Below are 23,074 nucleotides of genomic sequence, written 5' to 3'. Positions count from 1 at the left end.
ATTTTTAAAATGTGCATATCCTAGTTATACGGGTTCATGCATACGGGTTCATTCATGTTACTGGATCAAATCCCACATATAGCCATGTGTCTTGAGCAGCGCCTCCATTTAACTTGTTCTCGGTGTAGGTTCCAGCAGGTAGCAGCAGATCGTGGTTAGAGGGAGATGCTGGCCACTTCAGCTAGCGCTGTGCAGTGGACGAAGAAGATCACATCCACAGACTTGGAAAGAAGCAGCCTCTTCCTCCCAAGTGCTTTTATTTCACCTGCATGAAAACGCTGCATTTCAACAACCAAAGACAGTGGTTCGTTTTGAGCAGAGAGAAGGCATTTGCACTGTCTTCGGAAGCACTTGCATTGTCTCAGCACCCAGCCAGGGAGCACTGTGGGCAGAGCTCAGACCATGGTGGCACTGCACCCCGAGGGCTCCGACATGCCTGCCCGCTGTAGGCTGAGTTCAGGGTCACTGCCTGGGCTGAATAGTGGGTTGAGACAGCAAAAGCCCCTGCGGTCTTCTGGGAACAGTGATCATCCTGGGGTGTCCGTCCACACTCACTCACCAGTGAGTCCTCCCACCTCTTCCCTGCTTGCGACCACAGCCAGACGCTGCTCTCCACAACTAAGCAGGATTCTGCAACATCCTTTTCACTTAAATTTTATTTTTGTTTTGTTTTTGGGTCACACCCGGCGTTGCTCAGGGGTTACTCCTGGCTGTCTGCTCAGAAATAGCTCCTGGAAGGCACGGGGGACCATATGGGACACCGGGATTCGAACCAACCACCTTTGGTCCTGGATCGGCTGCTTGCAAGGCAAACGCCACTGTGCTATCTCTCCGGGCCCTCACTTAACCTTTCTTTTAACATTTCTTATTACATATACTTTATTTGATTTATTTATTTTGGGAGGGTCATACCCAGGGGCGCTCAGGGGTTACTCCTGGCTCTGCACTCAGAAATCACTCCTGGCAGGCTGGGGGACCATATGGGATGCCGGGATTCAAACCACTGTCCTTTTGCATGCAAGGCAAACGCCTTACCTCCATGCTATCTCTCCGGCCCAGAAGAGTGGATCTTTTTTTTGGGGGGGGTGGGTGGGTCACACCTGGCAGCGCTCAGGGGTTCCTCCTGGCTCTATGCTCAGAAATCGCTCCTGGCAGGCTTGGGGACCACACGGGACGCCGGGATTCGAACCACCATCTGTCCTGGATCAGCTGGGTGCAAGGCAAAAGTCCCACCCCTGTGCTGTCTCTCCAGCCCCTTCACTTAAACTTTTACAAAGGTTGGGGGACAGCTTGTGGCCACTGCTGCCTCCACAACTGAGCCCTGCCCCTTGCCTGCCCACGACCCCCGCAGCAACTGAGGGAAAGAGCAAAAGAGGCTGCGATTAGCCTCAAGGAGGCTGCGCAAGACAATTTGTGGGAACCTGGGGAGGGAAGGGGGGTTTCCATATTATTTTCTTTAATCCTTTAGCAAGTTAATAATAAGGATTTTGTTCCTATATTATATAATTTGACAGGATCAGCTTCATGGGGTTTTTTTTGTTTGTTTGTTTGTTTCACTATGTTCTCATTTTAATTTGTAGCTTAGTCCTGAAATAATAAAACTCCACTACTGAGATAGTTACCACTCCATTTTTTTACTCATAATCCTTTCAATTCAACAATATGTGACTTTTGTCTACTAACATACTTATTAGCATTAAATGGAATTGCTAGGCCTAAAGTATGCATCTATTTGCATAGTTAACTCGGCTCTTAGTAAAATCGCATGGTGGAAATTAAAGAGCAGTAAATTAATTTGATTGATTAGGGTTTTGAATTTTCAAATCCTTTAAATAATGGTTACATATTCAAATGCAAGGAACAGCATTAAAGCCAATATAAATTATATTCATAAATTCAAGTATTCACTAAAATGACACTTTATTAAGTCATTTACAGAACACTCTGAGAAGGAAATTAGCACAAGACGCCTGTGTGCCATCTCTTGGATATGTTTTTAGCCATTAAACATAATTCTGTGGACACAGAATACTTGAGAGCTTTAATATCTGTGCAGGAGCTTGGAAGTCAAACACACATTTAAGACACACGAGCGAAAAACCACAGTGCAGGTAAGGGCTGGTGGAACTGCCCAGAGATACAGGCAGCAGAGCACGAATGTTTGCCACTAGTCTTCGAGGTGCAGGACCCTCCTACCTGCCCTGTGAGGACACAGGGGACCTTGTCCCTGCAGGGTAAGCTAAAACCTTGGGCACACTGATCCAGCTGGGAAGCAGAATTTCGAGGTGTCTGCAGATGGAGCACTGAGGCTGCCAGACTCACCATAGAGGGGGTCTCTCCCACTTGAGCCGGTGGCCACCCTTCCTGCCTCAGAACTGAGGTCCCAGCTCTCTGCCCTCTAAGTGCCCCCCGGCCCTGCCTGCTCCCCAGCCCTTTCTCTACCCCAAGCCACCATCTCCTGCACCCTCATAGGACACAGGCCCACAGCAGAGCAGAAATGCCGTGCACGTCTATGAACTTAGCAAAGATAAATTAAAATTTTAAGCCAGGCTTCAAAATAAGGTATTGATGTCATTAAATCTTTCAGATAGCTGATGCTTTAATTAACATTTATAGTGAAAATGTTAACTATAAATCTAATTAAACCATTGCGAAGAAGCCAGCCTATTTAATTGGGCTTTTTTTTCCCCGGCTTTCAAAAATTTTATATGCCTATAAATTAAACTGAAAACTATTTTCTACGTCTACTTCTTAACCACAGTAATTGAAGCCTGGCACCACCTATCACCGTGTTTAAATTACCCCATCCAGGCCATTTACAGGTCTGTCGCCTTCCTGTTAGACACCGATGCTCCCAAGCCTGTGTTATAAAGATATTCATCTCTTAACAACTTGGAATGAAGATTAAATTGTCAAGTTCAATTACGGGCACGGTTCTTTCCTATGTGACCAGCGCAGACCACTTCCTGGTCGCTCACCTGGGCACAAAGCTGAGTGCTGGATTCTACCATATTTGTGAACATTCTCTGGCTCACGGGGATGCCACCAGCTCTCCTCAAGGGTATCCGGAATATTTTGGCTGGGAAACGCTTTAATTTGGCTGTGACGGGGCTGGGGTGTCTGTGTGCTCTTGGCACAGCAGCAGAAGGTCCAGGAAGCTGAGGAGTACAGGCCTCAGTGCAGATGTGTAGGTGCGGGGGGTGTTTGCTGGAGCCTCTGTGGTGTCCACAGACTTTCTCTGTGTCCAATGCTGTCTCATTGGTGTCCAGTGCAGATTTTCTCTGCCTCATTTCTCTCTCTCCAGGGGTCAGCATTGGGATGGACCTAAGTCCTGGGCACCTGAGGTGGCCTTGTGAGGACCTGCAGGCCCATAGTGAGGTCTCCCACACAGCACCAGGCCCCAGTAGCAAAGCAGGTGGGGGGGGGCATTCTACATCCACACAGACATGCACAAGTACATGTATGCACCCACCCACCTAAACAACACACATCCATGTATTCACCTATATTCACCTGTGTGTTCATGTCAAATATCCATGTGCATGAACTGTGTGTGAGCATGCATGACGAGCACCCTCACACATGTGTGAGCACATATGAGGATGCCATGCTCACCCAGAACCTACATGAAGCTCATTATCCCCACAGCTGAAGACCGGGCCCTGACACTGCCACAGCAATTATAGCTTTATTTTCAAACATTCGCCAAGTGACATTTAAAAAATGGCTCTAGATGGCACCGTGAAATCCTCTGCTGTTTATTACCTGACAAGGAGAATCGATTTATTTGTCTCCTTCGTCACCATGCAGAAGGACTGCTGAGACTCATGCAATTATCAGATGGATTCGTCGAAAACAAGGATTCAGTAGCATGAATGGCTTTTCTCTTTTAGAACCCTTTAAGATGTTGTCTGAGGTTTGATCGGAGTCAGAAAATCAAAACCCATTTTCGAAATAATGAAGAAACATGAAAGATGACTTGAATCGCTGCTGTCATTTAATAAACACGCTTAAGACAGAATGTGCTGGCCTGTCTGGGGCAACACTGCTTTAGATCTGACTGTACCTGGGTTGGTTTTGTGTCTATTTCAGTGACTAGGATAATGGAGGAGACATTCAGGGCAGACCCTAGAACACAGTAGGTGCTGGAACAACAAAAATGCATTTTACACATGTATTTGTAATTATGTCCATTATGAAAATTACTTATTTTCTTTCACTTTATGGGAAATATTGAAGAGTACTTAGTATATCTCAAAAGATTTGGCCATAGAGATAATAAGAAGATTAACATGTGCTTTGCCTATGATGAAGTCTTTAAAAAGTAGACTTAATCTTTTTTTTTTTTATTTAAACACCTTGATTACATACATGATTGTGTTTGGGGTTCAGTCATGTTAAAGAACACCACCCATCACCAGTGCAACATTCCCATCACCAATGTCCCAAGTCTCCCTCCTCCCCACCCGACCCCCGCCTATACTCTAAACAGGCTCTCCATTTCCCTCATACATTCTCATTTTTAGGACAGTTCAAAATGTAGTTATTTCTCTAACTAAACTCATCACTCTTTGTGGTGAGCTTCCTGAGGTGAGCTGGAACTTCCAGCTCTTTTCTCTTTTGTGTCTGAAAATTATTATTGCGAGAATGTCTTTCATTTTTCTTAAAACCCATAGATGAGTGAGACCATTCTGCAGGTACCAAGATCTCTAGATACAGAAGTCTTATTTTGTCACCCATGACAGAGCAGAAGTCTTCCATATACCACAAAGGCACCGAGGGGAGAGTAAATGAACATGCAAGGAGTCTATAGTTATTCCCATGACAGTATACTTCAAGGATGGAGAAACCCTGTGTCTCTTAGGCCAAGAGAACTCCCTTTCTAATGTCCCCAATATTTACTGTGTCTATGCAGAAATAAAAAGCACAAAAATAAAAAAATGAAAAAAAATAATAAAAAAAAACATGTGCTTTGCCCATTGCTGACCTGGTTCAATCCCAAGGCCCCGGCAGACCTGAAGCATCTATGAGTACAGCCCTGAGATTTCTGAACCCTCAGCATTGCTGGACCTGAATCCTCTAACCCTTGCATCATCCACTGACCTGGATGGCTTAAAAGGGCCACGGAGGTCCCTGGTCCTCCCCCCAGATTAGTTCAGGGACCGACTGTAGAGATGCCTCACATGTGAGCGCCCTGGGCTGGAACCCTGGTACCTTATAGTCCCCAAGCACGTCCAGACTAAACCCCAAGCACACAGTGGTGATGAATCCTGAGAAATGTTGGGGTATCCCCAAAACTGAAATAAAAATTATCAAAAAGAAATCTAATGCTGAACTATGATGAAATAGTATAATATAGTTTTAAAAAATTCTGAATGATGATTTCTATAATAAGGTGCCTTCCTTGGTCACAGTGACCCTGCAGTGAGAGTGAAGCACAGTGTCATCCTCCCAGCGGGCTCTCGGTAAGCCCCACTACAGCAGGCAACAGCCTGTGACTGGCATATAAGGGGGGCAGAAGAGGGGTATGGCCTGGTCACAGAGAGTCCTGCCATCCCCACTGCACTGCCCTCCTCTTCCTGAGAAGACAAGGAGGAGAAAAGGGAGGAGGAGGAAGAGAAAGAGGAGAAGGAGAAGAGACAGAGACAGAAAGACAGAGAGACAGGAAGACAGAGAGAGAGAGAGAGAGAGAGAGAGAGAGAGAGAGTATCTGCCCCAGAGGCAGGTAGATGGAAGTATGGGACGGAATCTGGGGACATTGGTGGTAGGAAATGTGCGCTGGGAATGGTGTTGGACATGGGATGACTTAAACTTCATCATGAATAACTTGGTATCTGTGAAAAAAGATTAACAACATTATGAACAGCCTTGTAACCATGGTGTTTAAAGAGTGTCGTTAATTTTAAAAAATACCCATTTTTCACATAGGTCCATTGCTTCCACTGTTGAGTTGGAAGATTACCAGCATGCAGTTGGTAGAGACACTGGGCAGCACCGTTGACAGATGCCAGCTCCCCCACTCTGTGCACCCTCAGAATCAGTGGAGACCACAGATGCAGCCTTAGTCACCCAGAGATTCATCCCGCACGTGTTCCCCGCACCCCTGCCCCAGCCAGACTGCAAAAGCATCTTCGCAAAACCAGCCATGGCACCCTGAAGGTGGAACAGGTGTGGAACGAAAGATCCCCAGGCTCTGGCCCCTTTTCAGCGAGTCTAAGTGGCAGCTCTCCTGGCAGAGCTGTAGTGGCATAGAGCCATGACAAGCTTCCTGGAATAACACACACGGCCACATCCGAAGGACAAGCACGTGTCCCAAAACACAAGCCTGGTGCCACCCACCAGCCCAGCCCCAAACACAGCCACTTGTTTTCTTTTCGTTGTATTGAGTTCTCATGGGTATATACAAAGCTCATATATCTGCACTTAACACACGTAATATTCCAATAATGTTACTCCAACAGCCAAGGTACAAATGTATCCTTTGCCTCCAAAAATGTCCTTGTGTGTGTTTTGTTAATTCAGTTAAAGAACCATGATTTGCAAAGCTCTTGATAGTTGAGTTGTAGACTTATAATATTACGACATCAATCCCACCTCCAGTGTCAACTCCCATGACCAGTGCGCCCTTCCATCCCCAGTGCGCCCTCCCACCCTCCGTCATCTCCCAGCCGCCACCACCACCCTCCTGCCTTTTTGGCAAACACCTCACAGAGACTGGTGGGTGAAACTGAGATCGTTTTGAATTTTAAATCTGAAGGTGGTATTTGGGCTGTGTCCTTCCTATTCGAGGGGGTGGCACTCCTGTCCGAGACAGTCCCAGGTGAGTTAGTCCCCGTGGACCACTAAGTAGCTCTGGAAGCAGGGATGGAACCTCTGGGGACTCTTTGGCAAGACCCCAGGACAGTGTTGCCCTGACTGCCAAACGTGTGTGCAATTGTCCCCCAAACTCTCATTTCCTTCTTCTCTTCTTGAATTCTGAAACAGAAAGTTGCTAATCCCAACTGGAGGAGGCAAATCTGGACGATCCATCTGCAGAATTTCAATAATAATAATAATAATAATAATAATAATAATAATAATAATAATAATAATAATAAAAGCAGTGGCCAGGTGTTGGTAATGGAAGCACCATCTATCAGCTTGCTTGGAAACAAAAACAAAAGGGACAGAGCCCTGGAGAGAGGGGACACCCTATATCCATGCATCTATCATGGTTATTACAATCTATAAAGTCGACAGGCAATTGTAAATATTCTCTCCACCCCCACGATCTGAATAATTCATGCATCTGAAGGGTGGTGGCTGCTTCCCCGGATCTGAAGTCTCATATTTCAAACTATTTCAGTCCTCCCCAAAATAAAACAAAGTGGCATGTGGAAAACCATATTTTATGGGATCTCTGTGTAAGAGTGAGGTACCTCCTGCCCGCTCAGCTTCCTCCAGGGGCTATTGTCAGTCTTTCCTGAGATTCCCCAGGGGTCTCTGCATGCACAGCCTGGGCAGTCAAGGATCATCAGCAAGTCCTGAGCCCTCCTTGGCAGCACGCTGCCTGAACCCAGGAATTCTCTAAGAGGCACTTGCTCTACAAACCTACACAATCTTATCTGAACCCCAATGGTCGTGTGAAATGGCTCGGAGGGCTATCTTCCTGCACACTGGGCAGTACCAGGATCCTGGAAGTCTGGGCGATGAGCTGGCCCTGGGCAAGGTTGTGTCCACACCAGACATAGGAGTGTTGTTTCTGCTGGGCAGTGGCATGGGGTCCCTTGTCACCATAAGTTCCTGGTGACATCCCAGCCAGGGGATGTGGGAACTGCAAGAATCAGAGTCCCTCAGAGACATGTCACATCCAGTCCAGCAGGAGGGAGACCTGAAATGTCTGTGACATGGGTTCAGTGCTTCTCAGCCTTGGCCAGGAAACATGGGCACACCACTTGTTCAGGTGACACTTGAGCCTCTCTCAGAGGGCTGAGCCAGGCATCTACCAGGACCCACCCACTCCACAGCAGAAGGGGAGATAGCTGGACCCGTATTCCAGATGCTCTTAGGGTTCCTGCTTTTAATCCTCATGCTCCCTATGCCTTCTTCAGGGGCTGCATTTCAGGGCACCCCAAGTCTGTACAAAGCAGCTGCTTACCACTGAGGCTGTGTGAGCTGTTTCTGTCCTGTGATGAGCAAAAGAGAAAGGGACACCCTGGGAAGCTGCAGAAAACAAGGGCAGGAAGGGCTGGGCAGTGACTCTCCAGTACAGAGTGGGTCCCCCTCTGCTCTGTCCCAACACACATTTCTGCCTCTGATGCAGACTGCTGAGAACAAAAACTGCCCCATTCTCCCAAAAGCATTAACCTGGCCTCACACATTTTCTCCCTCAAAACAGTCTAAAAGAAAAAGTGTGTCAGGGACACACACCCTTTCTCTGCTGTCCCTTAGGAACTCAGAAATCCTATGCAGGAGTCATTGAACTAGGAGCACTGTAAAGATACAAATATAATAATAGTTCGTCCTATTTTGGAAACTCTTTCCTGCTTGATTTACTTTGCTTTTACAGAGAAATCATTGTAAAATAAATACCACAGTTTGTTTTGTAAAATAAATCCCACACATTGTGAAATCATCCATGCACCATATCTCCACATCACCCCCCTCCCCGGTGGACAGGTCTGATACAAATAGGTTATCCATGAAGAATAATAAACCAAGCCAGTCGGGAAAGAATCATGGAGTCAGTGGTTTCTCCCTCATGGAGTCTCTGCCTGTGCTAAATCAAACTGCTCTTTCTCCCAGAACAAAATTGTTCTCCCAGAAAAAAATTCAACCAGGTGGGGAGATAAAGGAAGAACCAGATGGACTTTTGCATATCAAAGAGCTATGTTAAAAGCAAAGAAGAAATTGGGAGAACACCTTTGTTTCAGGTTAATAGTTTGGTGTCATCTTGGGCCTCATTTATTTGTTTTGCATGATCCCCGGGCTTCTCTGTCATTGATTCCATCATTAAGAAGCAATTCATGGGGCCGGGTAGGTGGCGCTGAAGGTAAGGTGTCTGCCTTGCAAGTGCTAGCCAAGGAAGGACCGCGGTTCGATCCCCCGGCGTCCCATATGGTCCTCCCAAGCCAGGGGCGATTTCTGAGCACATAGCCAGGAGTAACCCCTGAGTGTCAAAACGGGTGTGGCCCAAAAACCAAAACCAAAAACAAACAAAAAAAAAAAAAAGAAGCAATTCATGAATCTTCTCTGAGTACTCTCATCACATCCTTGCTTCCACCACTACCGACAGCGGCCACCTTGCCAGGCTCGAAGCAGAGTGAGAACAGGGTCAGCAGCAGCTCACTCGGCCAGCCGGTGCTGGGCACTCAAAGCAGGATCACCTCTGGATCACCCGCCTAGCCAGATGTTCCTTTTCTCCTAAACCTTTCTCCCTGCTTACGGGCTCTCACACTTGTACCGCACACACAACACACATGGATAGCACACACATCCCCACTCTGTACAATGCATGTGCACACACATAACACAGTACACATGCATGAGACAAAAATACACACCACACATGCAAGTACACAAAGCACAGACATGTGCGTACAGCACATGTATGTGCAAGCAGCACAGGGGTATGTAACTGCATGTGTAAGTATGTCCATGTGTGTATGTGTAAATATATGTGTGTGCCTCTGTGTGTCCATGTGTGTGTGTGTACAGGTGCAGCCACACCCTGCTGTGCTCAAGGGCTCCTTCCAGCCTCTGTGGCTCCTCAGGGTGACTTGGGTGTCCATTGGGACTGTGGTTGGACCCACGTCCCCTGCATGCAGAGTGAGTGCTGCTGCCTCCACAGCACTAGTCTGTTTTTCGCTTGTTGATTCCTTCCACCAGCGTGGCCTGAAATCATGATTGAGTCCTTCCATATCAGCTTTGTTCCTGATTTTCTCTCTGTCCTGTGACTTCCTGTGCTCAGAGTTGGGGCTCACCAACACTGACTCCTGCTTCTCACCATATTTTCTTTGCCCAGCGACAGAAAAGATTGGATGGAAAACCTGTTCTGCCTTGATGAAGTGCAATGGATCGATTTTCTATTAAGCTCCAGGCTTTGGAGTCAAGCCTGGGAACCTGAAGCTAAGCCTGAGGGATCTCTGTGACGCATGTTGGGGCGTCTTTATTTGAATCTACAGTTTGTGCCAAAGGGTTTTGTCTGAGGTGTGAGGCATAAGCACTCTGAGAGGCAGAGTGAAATCACACTTCAAGAAAGTTTTCTCTCGACTCCACCAAACAGCTTGTGCTGTCAGTGGGTGTTGGTGGCTGTCTCCTCTGATCTGGCCTGCTAATGTGGGGGGGTTCAGTCCCCTGGAAATATGTGACATCTGTCTTTGCAAATATTGTTTCAGTCTTTCACTGAAAGACATGAAGTCGGTCTTTGCAAAATTTTTTTGCTGCAAAGTTCTTTCCTCTTTACACAAAATCATGCTGTCTCTACAGAGACTCTGGCTGGGGTCTGAATAGGAATGAAAAGAACCTCAAGGTCTCTTGAGGGTAAATGGCACCTTAGTGTCATCTCAGCATGTGCAGAAGCCCCCGACTTTGCTAGGACCCATGTATGACTCATTGTCGCCTCATGAAATAGCGGTCATTAGAATCCTTCCAGGAGACCCACATCCATATTCTTTTCCCAGAGAAGCTCCTCCCAGTGCAGTGTTCTCTCTGTGCTCCAGCTGCCTTTGCTCGGGATGGTTTTGGAGATGACTCTCCCAGAGAAGTACCTAAAATAGAACCATCTCCTCTGTCACTGGGAAAGCAAATGTTACTGGGGAAGCAAATATGAGAGTCTCCGATTAGGACCTGCCCGAAGGGACTTGAGGACCCTTCTGGCCTGCCCCTAAGGTAGCCAAACACCCCCTTGACCTCCAATGCTCTGACATTACAGACATGCTTTGAAGTGAATGACTACAACTGCATTTGCCAACTTCTCCCCTCTCCCTTCTGCTGGCTTCCAGCTTATTCCAGCCCATACTGCAATCACATGAACAGTCACATCTTCTTGACTTTGAATAATGTGGTGGGTCATTCATACAAACAGTGGGAAGATTGATCATGGGGGCCGCTCGTAAATAATTTTTGGCTGGCACTCTATTGTCTGCACATTATTTATAGACAATTTCAAACATTACAGGCCAATTGAGCACTTATTAAACAATCCCATGCCCCATAATGAACCTTAAATGAGAAGAACATAACCTTTTCTGTGGGAATCTTGGAAGTGGTGAGGTCCATTGTTCTCATGTGATTACCTCATTAATAAAGCCTGTTGCGCGTTTAAGCACCTTATTTCAGTGTAGCTTCCCAGGCCCACTCTGGCTGTTTGGAAGATGATGAGAAAAAGTACTAAAAGGAAAGGTGGTGCTTGGCAGCTCTTCACACTCTAAAATCATTGGATGAGGGCAGAGTGTTTCGTGACAGAAATCCAGCTCATAAACATTTCTTTCCAAAAGGGGCATTACCTGTTGGAACTCGAAATCATGTGTTCCAATAAGCAACTGTCTAGTTCAGGGCTGCAGAATTGGAGGACTAGGAGGTACTCCCAGGAGTCACCCACAGAATCTACTGTAAGTTCTGGCTGCAGAATTTATGTCGTTGGTTCTGAACCTGGAAAGAAGAGCATGGCCTTGAGTTTTAGGGGGAAATCCTTCCCTCTGCTCACCTCCGTGGGGAACACATGTGTGTGTGAGAGCATGCATGTTTTGTGACAGTTCTGCTCAGGATGGGAGATCCCCAGAGTAAGACAGGTCACAGCCAGCGAGCCACCAGAGCAGGACAGAGCAGGATCCCACATTGAAGAAATGCACTTTTCTCTGTGGCTCACCAACTCCTGAACCTCACTGACTTGAACAAGACCAAGGAAGAGCACAGGGAAAGCGGCAACTGAACCAGTTGAACCAAGTTGAACCAAGCCGTTGAACCCAGTGGCTGTCCATAGGCACTGTGTGAGAGAAGAATGAGCCCTTTGCCCGAAGCACTTACACACTCGGTGCTTCCGTGGTTCTGTGTTCGTGGTTCCGAGTCCAGGAGAAAGTTGTGATATTCTGAAGGCATCCCAGTGGACCATGTCATGCCGGAGACAACCTCAGCATCATGAAAGCACATGCGGTGTGCCTAGCATTCAGCTGCCTTTGCACAGGCTGCTGGATGTTTTGAGGGCTGGACTGACCAGCGCAGAACCCACAGCAGGAGGCACAGTCCAAGAGCCCAGACCATTTCCATTTCTAGTTTGTCCTCTCAAGATCACTGACTCAGGTTTACCTCAACTGCTTCTAGTCTGGTCTTCAAGACATTGTTAGTGGGTCTGAGTCCCACCAAAGAAGATTTTCCTCTGACTGCCTGTGACCATGCCTCCCTCCAGCTAGTCACTTTGGGGGCTGAAGTGATAGCACAGTGGAAAGGGAGTTTGCCTTGCATGCAGCCAACTCAAGTTCAATTCTTGATATCCCATAGGGTTCCCCTGAGCCTGCCATGAGTAATTTCTGAACACAGAGCCAGGAGGAATCCCTGAGCACCACCTGGTGTGGCCCAATCCCTCCACATACAGTTTTTTATGCTCTCCTTTATCTCCTCCAGGTTCAGTTCTAAAAAGACCAATAAATTGGTCTGAAAAGACCAAAATATGAGTCTCACACTCGTTGCTGGTCTAATGTTTCAACAAGACATGCCTTTCAGCACATGTCCTTATATAATCTCACCATTAAAGAGTTGCCTCATCTTTTTTTGTTGTTTTTGGTTTTGTTTTGTTTTGTTTTGTTTTTGTTTATTGGGCAACACCCGGCGGTGCTCAGGGGTGACTCCTGGCTATCTGCTTAGAAATGGCTCCTGGCCTGCACGGGGGACCATACGGGACGCCGGGATTCGAACCAAGCACCTTAGGTCCTGGGTCGGCTGCTTGCAAGGCAAACGCCGCTGTGCTATCTCTCTGGCCCCTTGAGTCGCCTCATCTTGATGCCAAGAGGAACCAAATTTCCCTTTGAGCATGTAAAACCCTAAGCGTGACTTCTTTTTTCTTGCATTTTGGGGCCACACCTGGCTCTATGCTAGGGGACCATAGGCATTGCCAGGTATAAGCCAATGTCTCAGCTCCTGCAGAGATCAGAGTAACGCTTGAACAAACAAAAACAAAATGAAACAAAAAAGAACAATAAAAGGAGGGCTGGAGCATTGGCATAGCAGGGAGGGCCTTGCATTCATCGGACTCAGGTTCAATCCCCAGCATCACATATGATCCCCCAAGCACCACCAGGAATGACCCCTCAGTAATAATAATTTAAAATATTAATAATAATAATAGTAATAATTTTAAAATAAATAAAACGGTCTCTCTGGAAAAATCTCTTCATCTTTCTTCTCTCTTTGTTTTATCATCATTGTTCAATGCTTTTCCTTTTCAGCTCACCTAACTTTTCTGTTTAGAAGACTGCTCATTAAATTTGGGAAATTCTCTTTCCTTGATCAACCTCCAATCGAATTAGCAAGCCCCGGAGGGGCAGGACTTTATATCTGAGGAAGTTGGGGGTTTGATGAAATATGCACTGAAGTCCTTTCAAGGCAGCACCCGATCTGCATGCGAAAGCCCTGAATGACACAGATACAAAGGGCTTCTGAGGGAGATGGGGCCCAGCCTGAAGCAGTCCTCAGACTCTGCACTGGAGAAAAGGGACAGTAGAAGGACTAGAGCTTGAAATGCAGATCGGGGCTGTTAGTCCAACCTTGTTCTCCCTCTCTTGTCACTAGAGCTTCAGCTTTTTTCTTTTTCTTTTTTCTTTCTTTTTTATTTTTAGAGTTCCACCTTAACCTTGCAATCCTCATCTCTTTGTAGTAGTCACAAAAATGGCTGTGTGCTTGTGTAACCTGGTGCTAGCCTTATCTCTTGCTGTTAGCTAAACTCTGCAGCCTGTTAGTCTTGTGGCTGATTGACTAGTACCTGAGCATGTGGCTAAAGCTGGACTGAAAGTGAAGGGCGCAGTGCCCACCTCCCCGGAAGGAAGAGCCAGGTCCCCTCCATACCGAGAGGGTTCCCAAGACTGCCAGGACCCAGTTAGAATCTGAGTTTGTTCCAGCTGACTCTGGTTTCTGAGTTTTCTGACTCTCAAAAGGCACAGCCGAGTCTTTCCATCCTTCTGTGTGTCCATCTCGATTGACAGTCCCCTCTGCTTTACTCGTGGGCCAGTGTAGTGTAAAATAATAAATAGGCCCCTTGGATGGAGCTGGATGGTGATGGGATGAATGGAGGGGCCTTTCTCTGCCATCCCAGCACCATGTGTCTCCAGCCCCTCCAGCCAGCCGGTATCTGGGTTCAGGAGAGCGGCGGGTAGAAAACTCACTCACAGGCAGACTTCTTTAGGAGATAGCCTCTTTATTTGCCCTAGCCAATATGTGTGGCCTATCATAATCATTTACGCTGGATCCTTACTCAGCCCTACATTCTAACTTGTCTTTCAGCCATTTCTCCTCCTGCTCTTTCTCCAACTCCATCCATGCAAAATCCCTTTTGCCCCTGAGGCCAAACCTTTTGTAACCTCCCCAAGACCCCTCCAGAAATGGGAGGTCTTTCTTGTAGGTAAGGTTACACCAAGAATGCAGGGTGGGGTTACAGGCCAGGGCCTGTCAGAGGGACCCTAGTCACAAATCCTAGTCACGATTCCCACACGAGCAGAAATGAGCTACGTCTGGTGTGGGGTCGATGCCTCCCTGGGACTCGGAGTTTCAAAGTTCCAGGACTCACTCCCAGGTGCTTCTCCAGAATCCTAGGCAGGTTAATAAGGAGGCAGCCTGGGCCTCTGCGGGGTGTGGAATCCACAGGAGCCCCAGACAGAGAAGGATGACAGCCACCCCATCGTCCCTTTGTCCCGTGGAAGTGGGTCCTTCCTGTGTCCCTTGGAGCTGCCCGGCACCCTCTGCAGGGGTCCTCAAACTTTTTAAACAGGGGGCCAGTTCACTGTCCTTCAGACTGTTGGAGGGCCAGATTATAGTAAAAACAAAAATTAGGAACAAATTTCTATGCACACTGCATATATCTTATTTAGAAGTGAAGAAACAAAATGGGAATAAATACAATATGTGGCCCGCGGGCCGTAGTTTGAAGTCTAGTGGGACCAGAGCAGACCAGGTATGGGGAGCCAGGGATCCCCCGGTCAGCTGTGTGTAAGACAGGCGCCCTGACCACTCTGGTCCCAACTCTGTGTCTGGGACTCTCTCTGGCCAAGCCAGCATTGTAGCATTGAGTGCCCAGCGCCCACTTTCTGGTGTGGGCTCGGGGACCACGGGGGGGGGGGGGGGGACACTCTGAACGGGCGCCCAGATGGTGACATCAGAGCAGGGGGGCAAAGCTTTTTTTGTCCCTGGCTTTGAGGGACAGTTCCGGAGTTGCCGTGGACAAGCAGAGGGAGTCCGGGGACCTGGACCCCCCTCCTGCTGCTGCCGCTGCTTGCTGGTCTGTCTCTGAGGGAAGGGCTGTCGGGCTTTGAATGGAACAGCACAGGGTCCCAGCCGGTTCCCAGAACCCTGCTGACACGCGGGCCCTCGCAGTACTGGGAGACACCCCGTGCACCCACACACCAGCCATGCCTGGACCAAGGAAGGGGCCGGAGCAAACAGCCCCCAAGACTGGGCTCCTGTGGAAACCGCTCCAAAAGCCGGACGCTGGGGAAATGGCAACTACGTGCAGCAATCGCAGTCGTGTCGTCCGTTCCCTCAACCCCGCAGTCAAGGATACCTGGGCCTCAGCGCAGCTGCAGAAGTGGAGAAGGGGCGCACTGAAGCCCAAACGCGGGGCATGAGTGCCACCCAGTGGCTGGCATGGCGCTCAGGATGCTGGAGGTCCCGTGCCGGCCAGACCCCGGTGGAATTCCACAGCCCACAGCCACTGGGCACCAAACACCCCTCACCCCACACCCATGGGGCACCCAAACCCCACATCCACCGAACACCCCACACACCTGCCTTCTGGCCCTCCAATGACAGGGGGGAATGCAGTACTGAGATTTCCTTTGCCAAGAGAGTTGGACTCACTCTGAGATCATCAATATTTGCTACTGAAGGGCACAGCCTGGGTCCTGGACCACCAGCAGTGGGGCCCAGAGAAGGGCCACAGGTCAGCAAGTTCCAGAACCCACAGCTCCAAGACAAGATGTGGACAAAGGTTCTCACACATCCTGAATGCACCCAAGCTTGAGGTGACAGCCTCATGCCAGCCATGGCCCTGCCAGCCAGTTACACCCACCAGAGCCACACCAGTTTGAGTCACATCACAGCCATGGCCCCTCTTATCTCAATGTTTGCATAAAGAACTGAGTCCTGAATCGCCCATCAAGGTGCCCAGACCCAGGCGTGCCCTGGTACTCTGAGTCCTTCCCCACTGTTCCAGGACAGTCTCCGCCCAATGTAAACCTGCCTGAGGAAGCTTCTCGGTGACCAGCCCTGGAATCTGCAGTGTCTGTGGGGACAACGACAAGCCCCAGGAGGTCTCAGGGGCTGCAGGGACAGTGTCCAGCCCCAGGGGTCCTCTTGCAGAGGATGGTGGGGTGGCCAGTTCTCAGAGGCACCATGGCCTAGTGCAAGAACTAGGAACAATCATGGGCCACAAAGAGCACGAGCTGCTCTAGGAGCTCAGATGCTGGGGCAGAGCTGGCTCAGGTGAAGTGAGCAAAGATGTTCGGTCCTCTGCAGGGTCCCCGGGGGTCCCGCGGGTCCAAGGTCCCAAGTCTCTGTGGTCCCCTTCCTACAGAAACACATGTTTTAAATAGATCGTAGAACATCATGAAAGCCAAATAGGACCATGGCCGAGTTTATGACCCATATGGGGCAGCAATATCAGGTTTCACTGCAAAATCTATGGAAGCATGAAGGATGGTCCCAAGACCCAACAGATTCAGTAGGGAAGGGAGCTGACCCCAAGATGGAGGAATTTACCCTGAGACTGCAGAGACACACAGATGCTCACACACTCTTACTTACACACACACAGACATACGAAGACAGTCATGCTCATACACACTCACACACTCACATACATGCACACACAGCACACTCATACATACACACACTCATACACTCACTTTCACATACTCACACACATGCACACACTCACATACACTCACACACATGCATGCTCACACTCATGTATGGAAACACACTGACACACTCACATGTACACTCACTTTCATATACTTGCAAACATGCTCACATGCTCTCACATACATCCCACCCATACTGAACACATGTCTACACATGCTCACTGTGCACACCACTTACACACATGAGCTTAATCATGCACACTGACACACATGTGGACATTCACATTGTTTTTTTTTTGTTTTTGTTTTTGTTTTTTTAGTTTTTGTTTTTTTTTTCTGGGCCACACCCAGCGGTGCTCAAGGGTTACTCCTGGATGTCTGCTCAGAAATAGCTCCTGGCAGGCACGGGGGACCATATGGGACACCGGGATTCGAACCAACCACCTTTGGTCCTGGATCAGCTGCTTGCAAGGCAAACGCCGCTGTGCTATCTCTCCGGGCCCGGACATTCACATTGTGACCTACTCACTGCACAGTGCTCATGCTCACAGATCCCGATGTCTGTCCATGACTTATATACACATATGCACACACTTATACCAAAGTACACATCGTCTGCACACCTGCACATACACACATTCATACCCAGACACTTGTGTCTGCATACAGGTGCATGTTCATAGCAAGGTAAATGTGTGCAGCCATGTGTCTCACACAGGCATACAGGGACATGTTCACATGTTCAAATACATATATGCACACTCACATGTGCATAGACATGTACAAGGAGGAAGACATGTAGAAGACATGTAGAAGGAGGAACACCATTGGAGCCAGGCTTTTACCTGGATTGCGGGGCCCTGGCTCGGTGGGCACAAAGACCCCGAAGCCCCCCAGTCAGGCTCTGAGCCCAGCCACTTTCTGCTCCATGTTCAGCAGACACTGAGGAGCTGCCTGCTCAGGGGCGATGAACAGACACTTCATCAGTGGGTCCCCGCAAACACCCATGCAGGAGGCAGCAGCCGGAAACTTCCGCCCAGCTTTGCTGTGTCTGGCAGAAGACAAGGAGGGAAATGGAGGCAGCCTCTTGGCATTCTCCTGCAGAGAGAACTGTGAGGGAAAACACTGTGGACTCTGGGCCTTTCTAAGCTCTTCTTCACCTCCATCTTGACTCCAGTGGCAAGTGTTTGCAGATGCACAAGGCCCATCCTGAGGGTCAAACAATGCCTGAAGAATGTGGCCGTGAGGAAGCAGTGAGGAGGCCAGGCTTGACTCTGAAACGCAGCCCAAAACTAACCACAGTTGGGAAATAGGGGGCACCCCTTCAACCCTGTCTCGGGATAGCAGGACAGTGTTTAGGGTCTAAGTCCAGCTCTGAAGCATGAATGGCCAACTGGGGATTCTGCAGTGCTGGTGCTGGGCGGAAGGAGGTTTTGCCATGATAGTGTGATGGGGAACATCCTATGTATGATGGCCCATTTAATTGGTTCCCTTTTCTTCCTGGCTGGCAGCAGATGAGCAAGATTCCCGGGACCTCTTCCTTCCTTGAAATTGGAGGGAAACCCAGAGAGGGGGAGATAGTACGCACAGGTGTGTGTGTGAGTGTGTGTGGTTTCAATGTGTGCACTAGGTCTTCTGAGTGCTCTGGGTGTACTGGGTGCTGTTGGTGATCCTGGTGCCTGACAACACACTCACAAACTGGTGGTCTGTGTACAAGCAGAGCCCCTCTTTGGGAACCAGTCAGACTCTGGGACCCAGAGGTTCTTGGTCTGAGGGTGAGACTCGGGGATCCCAGTGCCAGCACTAACCTTCGCCCACATTCGTGTCCTGCCCTGTGGCCTTAGGGCAACTCTGCTGCTCACACACACCCAACATGGGTAGACAACAGGTCCAGGCGCTGCGGCTGCCCATGAGGTGTGGCCCCTCTTCTTTCTTCATCCTGACTCTGGAGATCAAACTCTTCAAGCATCCCCTCATGCACAAACACACGCATGCAACATGCATGCTCATGCTCACATCACACACATAAAGTGGATGACCACTCACATTCACATACTCATACATGCACACATACACACATTCACACTACACAAATGTGCAAGCCCACACTCACCTGCACTCAAATAGACATGTGCACCCCAAAATTATTTTATTATATAAAAAGCGTCACATCTGGGAGCAACAGGACAGTGGATAGGGCCACTTAGCTGGCACAAGACCATCCTAGATTCAATCCCCGGCACGACATAAGGTGCCCTGAGCCCTGCCAGGGGTGACCCCTGAGCACAGCACAGGATGTGACACAACAGAAAGCAAACAAAAAAGAAATAATCAGGTGCTCTGTTCCTTACTGTGCAGCCTACACACAGGACTCTTCTGTGGAAACTTTGCCTTGGCTGATCCACACTGGGTTCAGTTTATAAGAATGAAGAGAAGTAACCCCATCAAAAAGTGGGGAGAAGACAGCACCCTTCCATCTCCTTCCTCCCGAATCCCATGGCTATCCCTGGGCCACATGCCCCAGGGGGCCGGTGAGGTGGGTGCCAGGGAGGAGTTTAAAGGGGACCCCAGGCCCAAAATCAAAAAGAAAAAAGAAGAGAAAGGCCCAGAAAATGTTCTGCACCTACTCACTTCACAAATCATCCACATCTTCAACTCTTCAGTTTCCAAAGTGGCCAGGGAGGTTGAGCCTGGAGGCGTTGGTTTCCCCCAAGGGACTCGGAGCCTGACTGGAGCCGCTTACCAGGGCACAGGGTGCTGGGTGCAGCCTTCACCACACGTGAGTGGCCAGAAATACGCTCAACACTCACAACCACTCGTTCTCCCTCTTTCAACTGCTCCTCCTGAGGAGCTTCACATGGTCAGCCTGGATTCCATCCCCAGCCTCCCATACAGTCTCCATAGCCCAGCCAGGAGCGATCCCCTGAGCACAGAGCCAGGAGTAGTTATCCCTGAGCACTGCTGGGTGTGACCAAAAAAAGAAGAGCAGATTCACTCTTCTCTCAGCTCCTGCAGCTTGGCCCTCTGCTAGCCTCTGTCCAGCCCCAGAGCGGTGCGGAGTGTGGATCAGCAAGGTGGGCCGAGTTCAACGCTCACAAGGAGAATCAGGAAAGACGGGACACATGCTCATAGACAGGCAGGAAGGCAACAAGAGAGGGAGAGGCAGCCAGTCCTGAGCCAAGTGTTGGGCGGGTAATGAGGCAGCTTTTATGTCATTTGGAAAAAATAACACCGTTGCAGGTCATTCTTGCTCCTGCCTGCCCTCTCTGGAGCCCCTGTGCGGCCCCATCCTACTAAGGCTCCTTCAAGTGTGCCCCTTCCACCAAGGCAAGTACTTGGGGATCTCTGCAGCTGGGGACACCCTTACCCTAGTTTCACCTCCTCCCTCTTGCTGCTTCTCTTGCTCAAGAGTGGAAGCTGGAATTGGAGCTTGTCAGGTTGATTGCTTGTTAGTGGAGCTGATACGATGCTCACTGAGGGGACGGGGGAAACAGTGGGAAGGAGGGAAGGAGGAGGCGAGCTCCAGCCCTGTTAGTGGATAATCCAGCCTGTTAGTAGACAATCCAACATTCCCGATCCCCAGTGTTCATCTTTATCTTCTTAGCTCCTCACCCCCCTGGATGCCCATTTCTGTTTTCCTGGGCCCTGCCATCCTGCACATATCCCAGTTTCTCTGGTCCTGTCTAAGCATTATTGGGATGGAATAAAATGTTTCTGATCATCGGCCTGGAACCCATTCTTTTCCAGTCATCAGTTGGAGGGGAGGTCCTCTGTCCCAGATGGGGATCCGGTCCTCTGCTGTGCCCTGCCCTGGAAGACTAGCAATCTGCCCACCAATACTACTAAGTCCAGGACTCCTGCTCGTATGCTCTGGGGGCATTCCAGGGACTGGGGCGTTCCAGGACCCAGGACTGAGCAGGCAGAGCCTGTGGACTCCCAGAGACAGTGCCCAGGGTATTCCCTCTGCTGGTGACTTCCCTAAAGATCTGCGGCTTCTGAGCCAGCCTGTCTCAGCTTTGTTAATGTAGCCAGGACAGCATAGCGGCTGTGACTGATGACAACTCAACCCCAGCTGAAACTCGTGCCCCAGGACCATGCCATGGCAGGAATCCCCGGGGCTTTATAGATGTTCAAATCCAACCCGTCAGCTCCTCCTTATATGAATCTATTTCCCTCAGTCCCCTATGAGTCACTTAATGGCCAAGGGTGTCATTCAGAGTTAAAAGGGGCCGGGCTGAGATTGATAGACCCAGACAAGTGGGCAGAATCAAGCAATGAGTGGGAAGGTGCAGGGGAGGGAGGCACGAGCTCCTGCAGGGAGGTAGTGACAGAGTTGGACTGGCCAGCACAGCCCACCTGAATGAGCCCCTCCCCCCAACTCTGTCCAGGCCCCACGGACGACTGGATGCAGCTCTGGATCTCAGCAAATCAGGCTCATGGTTGTGTTGGCAGTGTTCCGGGGGCCATGCTGGCCCACCATGCCCAGGGTGGGGAGCAGAGGGATGTGAAGTTAGTTGGCAGGTATTAAAGAGAGACCCAGCTCAGCTGCTCTGCAGCCACCCACCCACAGTGGTAGCCGCAGACCTGCGGGGGGTGTCTGAGGTTGCAGCTGGGCTTGGACTTTGCAACCTGGAGCATGTGGGGAGCAAAGCTGAGCTCTCAGGGTGGGAAGAAGAAACTAAGATCAGTCACAACATTGAGACTTGATTCCACAGCACATACATGAACATGCCAGCACATAAATACACAAATTTACTCCCACCGCACACACTCACACAAATACATGAGTTGATAGAATCACAACATCTGCCTATGCGATCCTTCACTGCTGCCTCCTTATGCTCCTGGATTCGTTGTTTTCCGCACATTTCAGGGCCCACAACTGGTGAGCACCGGCCCTATCTGGGCTGTGGGAGGCACCCAGAGCTACTCTTTCCAGCTGCAGAGTGGAGATGCCTGCATAAGGCGCGCAGCATCATCTATCACTGCTGCCCATGCACCAACATTAGCATGTGCCAGCTCACCAACTGTGCTCACTCCAAGGCCGTGTGGGGTCTCGAACCCACCAGGATCACTACAGCTCCCCGCACACCTGCCTCTGACACGCACCTTCCTGAGGCACCAAAGAGCCCAGGGGTAATGCCATGGGCAAACTGTATAAGTGGGTACTCTGTGCAGGGTCATCCTGCAGGGAGCCCATGGGTGCTGTGGGCAGGGTTGTCCTACATCAGGAGAACTGTGAGTTCTGTGTGAGATACCTTGTTGGAGAACTGCAGGTGCTTTGTGCAGAATCATACTGTAGGAAGGGAGCCCATGGGTGCTGTGGGCAGGGTGATCCTACAGGAGGGGAGCCCAGGATACGGCAGACACATGAGCCTGGCTCTCCTGTGCGGGCACCATAGGCGCTCAGAGGAAGGAGCTGGGCTCCCTTCCTACAAAGTCCTGCTCAAGGACAGGCCAGAGATCCTTCCTTGTCCCCAAATCTGCACCTGAGTCAGGAGCAGCCGCTGCTGTGGCAGCCCTAAGGAGCTGACGGAAACTCATAAAGCAGTGGCGGCTGGAAGACTCATCGGGGCAGTGGGACAGGACTGCAAGAGTTCGAGGGCAACAACAATGCCCCAGAGCGTATCTGCAAGGCCCTGACCCAGAAGGAAACCGTTGGGGAGCCATGATCCTGGATACCTTCCACCGAACCAGAAGGAGATCATGGGGTTCATTACCCAGAGCAGAGACCTTTGGCAGGATCATGCCCCATATGAAGACCCTTGGTAGGATTCTGACTCAGAAGAAGACTGGCTGCAGGGCCCTGACCCAGGAGACCTTTCTGCAGAACCCTGACCTGAAAGCAGTTTCCCCTCTCCTACTGCCTTTCCTGGAGGGACGCAGCACTGTCTCCAAACCCGAGCCTACCCAGTTCCGGCCACCAGGGATCAGCACTCAGGACACCCCCTTCTGGGCCCAGCTGGGGGCCATGGACTGAGGTCCCAGACCTAAGTCTGAGGGCAGTGCGGGGAGGGGCTGGTGGGGTG

Source organism: Suncus etruscus, chromosome 17 (assembly GCF_024139225.1).
Source record: "Suncus etruscus isolate mSunEtr1 chromosome 17, mSunEtr1.pri.cur, whole genome shotgun sequence".
Classification (NCBI taxonomy): Eukaryota; Metazoa; Chordata; class Mammalia; order Eulipotyphla; family Soricidae; genus Suncus; species Suncus etruscus.
This window is presented reverse-complemented; position numbering follows the sequence as displayed.